Source organism: Gymnoscopelus microlampas (genome assembly GCF_963454915.1).
Source record: "Gymnoscopelus microlampas genome assembly, chromosome: 18".
Classification (NCBI taxonomy): domain Eukaryota; kingdom Metazoa; phylum Chordata; class Actinopteri; order Myctophiformes; family Myctophidae; genus Gymnoscopelus; species Gymnoscopelus microlampas.
In genome coordinates, this window is record NC_139955.1 from 11,334,825 (window position 1) to 11,339,149 (window position 4,325).

General features: G+C 37.8%; 1 long non-coding RNA gene across 1 annotated transcript; it reads left to right on the top strand.

The window, feature by feature from the left end:
- The first annotated feature begins 1,364 nt into the window (after window positions 1–1,364).
- LOC311065517 lies at window positions 1,365–4,095 on the top strand. The gene is made up of 4 exons (XR_014602843.1): window positions 1,365–1,451; window positions 3,072–3,120; window positions 3,587–3,634; window positions 3,942–4,095. It is a non-coding gene; the product is annotated as an uncharacterized lncRNA (long non-coding RNA).
- Window positions 4,096–4,325: the final 230 nt, after the last annotated feature.

A 4,325-nucleotide genomic window follows, 5' to 3' on the forward strand; every position in this document is an offset into this window, starting at 1 on the left:
GTGGATTTAGAGCCAAGGCAACATGGTTAAGGCCAGTTATACCTTTTCCCTTCCGCTTTAGCAGATGTTAGTTGTCGGTGATCAGCCAGCTGCATCTTAAAGGAATGCGACCGACAGTGAGGTAGGTAGACAGCCATGTCAACTCTTTATTGTCAATAATTTGCCCTTAGTTTGCTTCAGGAGACCTTCCTTAGTTCCAGAGGGCAAATTCAGTTTCAGCTTATGGCTGCTCAAATGTTTTATGTTGAGCGCTTGGGGTGGGTGGACTGTAGGGTCCACCCCTACAGTGTCTTGCTCAGGACACTTCGCCCCGTCCAGGGCCTTTGAGGCAAACCGGGGACCTTCTGATTATCTAACCAGTAACCTATGCTGCCCTAAATAATAAACCCATATGAAAAGAAATGCATCAATACATTACAATGCATAGACACCGGCCTACCTCAAAACCAGGGTCTTCCTTAGTTGTGACATATGGAGCAAGAGTGTGTGACTGTGACACCGTTTATCATCCACACCACTATGTATGTACTACTGGGTGGACGGAAGGGCGGACAGATGGACAGACAGACAGACAGACAGACAGACAGACAGACAGACAGACAGACAGACAGACAGACAGACACTTTTTTTGTTACCCTTTCAGCCTAAATGCATGACTGTACCTCATGCTGTTTACATTTCTGACTAATAAAGTAATCAATCAATCACAAAAAGTAAAATAATTGTTTGCCCTGATATGTAGTGGAGTAAAATAATAAAGTATCAAAAGATAGAAACACACAAGTGAATTTAAAAAATACAATGCTAAGTACAGTACTTGAGTAAATGTACTGATTTTCACCATTGTTCATGTTTCATAGCTGTTGCAGTTCTTTATTTTTGCATTATATTAATTGCTAATCAAATAAATGATTGAGGGAAATATTTCACTTTTTGCATTAGGCCTACAGCATAATGCCATATGACACATACAATGTAAACTGACATTTAACATAATAACATTGGGCAGACATTGAGGTTTGGTCAAATATCCGACAACAGCATGTCAGTATTTGACGTCAACCTGACGTTGGGATAATACGTTGAACAGACGTTGGTTATTGATTAGTTACCAACACAACCTAAAACCAACCAAATATCTACGTCTAATGATGTTAGACTGCAACGTTGTATGGATGTTGTCATAATAATACATTTCAAACTGGATTGTCAAATGTCTCCTCAAATCACTGAGCAGTATAGCAACGTTCTGCTCTTTCATTGGACGAATCATTGGACTTGTGGGTGGGACCACAGTTGTATAACACCAGACTGGGCGGGGCAACAGTAACTGCTGCAGGAGCCTGCAGTTTGAATTTGGAGGGAGAGAAGACAGGAAGAGATACTTGTTTGTGCATGGAGATGTTTTTTTGACCATCCCAGGACTTCTAGAATCACAATCTTTTGCACAGGTGAGTTCATAATTAATTTCCTTCTAACTTGAAATGAAATATTTGACTGTTTGTTTTTAAAATAAAGTTCTACATTCTGTTTATGACCGAGTGAGGTGATTTCTTCATATTGCAAATCAGTCATGCTTTGTTGTTTTCTTTTCCTTTTCTTTGCATGTTTTTGAAACTGGCAGCATTGTTTGAGTAAATCCTTTGCCCAAAATGGTTACAGTACCTGCCTTTTGTGGCAAAACAGTGGGAACTAGAAAGAGGCTATACTGCATTAACTAGATGGACTGATCCCCATTGCTTTGTGTTGGTGGCTTGGTGCTGCTGAGTTAAACATTTGAATTGCAGCTTTTAAAGCTAATGTCTTATTTTAGGTGAAGTTCTGTTGTTCATGCATGATTCATGTTTTCAGTTGGGAATGTGTGTTATTGAAGGGTAAAAGCTCACATGCCTCACAGCCTGATTTTTGTGTGAGACAGTGCTGTGTAACTAAAAATCAGGCATAAGGGTTGGTTGCATTTGAATAGCCTTGTGTAGCCTTTATCATAGTTTTGATTATATTAGCTTGTAAGACATTATTTTCAGTCTAATATTGGCCAAGCCTAACAGTAAAGCCCACCTAAAAAAAATAAACATAATAGAGGAATGTAAACACTATGTTGAAGATTGATTGGTAAGTAACCAATCCCCAACGTCTGTTCAATGTATCATGCTGACGTCATATTGACATAGAATACTGACATGCTGTTGTCAGGTATTGCAACCAAAAACCAACGTCTGCTTAACGTCATTATGCTGACGTTCACACAATGTAAAATTCTAACATCATTAAGCGTTGTTTTTTTGTTGGATTTAAGTTGTGTTGGTAAGTAACCAATACCCAACGTCTGTTCAACATATCATGCTAACGTCATATTAACATAGAATACTGACATGCTGTTGTCGGGTATTGTAACCAAAACCCAACATCTGCTTAACGTCGTTATGCTAACGTCCACACAATGTTAAGTTCTAACATCATTAAATGTTGATTTTTGTTGGTTTTAAGTTGTGTTGGTAAGTAACCAATGCCCAACATCTGTTCAACGTATCATGCTAACGTCAAATTGACAAAGAATACCGACATTCTGTTGTCGGGTATTGAGACCAAAGTCCAATGTCTTCTTAACGTTATGACGTTAACGTCTACACAACGTTAAATTCTAACGCCATTAGACGTTGATATTTTGTTGGTTTTAATTTGTGCTGTTAAGCAACTATAATACAACGTTTTCTCAAAGTTTTTTTCATTTCTGAGGAATGTAAACACTATATTGAAGATCTATTGGTAAGCCATCTTAAGTTGAAATATTGAAGTAAGTCCTGTACAGTTGAATGGCCCAAACAGAGTGAAGAACAGTTAGTATTTTGCCATAACCGATACTTGATATACAGTAGCTGATAATGAAGTAGGTGTACTGTAGGTTTGATAGCTGTCGTTTTCGACGCTGTTCCAGCCCATATTGAATTTAAATGTCCACAGATGTTTCGGAAGGCAGAGGTAGCCTATCTAATCTGTTTTTGTGTGTGTGTGTGTGTGTGTGTGTGTGTGTGTGTGTGTGTGTGCGTGTGCGTGTGCGTGTGCTACTTCAGCTTCCAAACACCTGTGATCAAGACTTGGTGAGCCTCCACCAAGTCCGAAGTAAGTATAATATCAGGGCGTTAATTTGAGGGGTAATATGCTTTAAATTGGTTGTAATTTAAAAATATATATTGAATTAGATGATTCAGGTTTCCCACGGTAGTGACTTTCCTGGAACATTTTGAATTGAGTTATAAATTCCCACAGGGCTTTGGGCACCCTGATGATAGTTTTTTGACACAGTTAAACATAACAGGCACAGATAAACTAGTAAACATTAGTCTACAGTCAGCAGTGTAATGTAAAAGCAGTCTTATAGCGTTAATATTGAAAGGGTAGGGATGTGAAGTTTCACTCAACCAACGATTCGATATAATTCACCATACTGGGTTCACAATACAATTTCTTCTTGGGTTTTCTCTGAAGTAGTTGTGCCACGGCATGAGGCCATTGTGAGAAGTCTCTATCTTGCGTCAAGTATATTTTTCATTCATAATGTGTTGTGTATTTCTTATTTTCATGCTAGATGTGGTACATCAAGAGGTGGAAGGTCCTCTCAAGTAGAATACATCGGGTAAGTACCTCCACACTGAACTTCACTATTATTTGACAATAAAGCAACATAATTTTGATTTAAAACAAGTTTGATTTTTCACCGCTATTAAAGGCATCAGGTTAACGGCTATAAAAATGAGGCATCATATACAGTATATGAATAGTTTTGATGCGATAGCATCAATATATTCTAAAGAAGTATTTGTATAATTTATTCGTCATGTCCCTGGTGTTTAAAGACCTTAAGAGGTGTAACGATAGAATAATATCTTAGCTGTCCACTTAATATGGCATTTTCCTTCCTGTGACTTTTACCATACTCTCAGGTTGTCATGGTTGGAGACACAGGAGGTAATTCATTGGATCATGCACCCAGAAGAATGATGCCGTTCCTCATGTCACATGAATTGACACTCCAGTACAACCTTTGTTGACATCATGGCAAGAATAAGTCCCCGGGGCCTGTGTCTTTTTGACGTTGCATATGGTAAGTTAAACATTTTAATTGCCCGATGTAACTTGGCCTTTCCGTTATCTTTCAAATTCAAAAAGGAGTGCTACAAAATGTTGATTATTTTTATATACGTTGGCAGTTATGCCTAAGTTCAAGAGTTTGGAATCACTGTGAAAATTAAGTAAGTACAGCCAAGACACTGATGATAATGATAAATGTAATAATAATAATAATAATAATAATAAGGGTAATAATA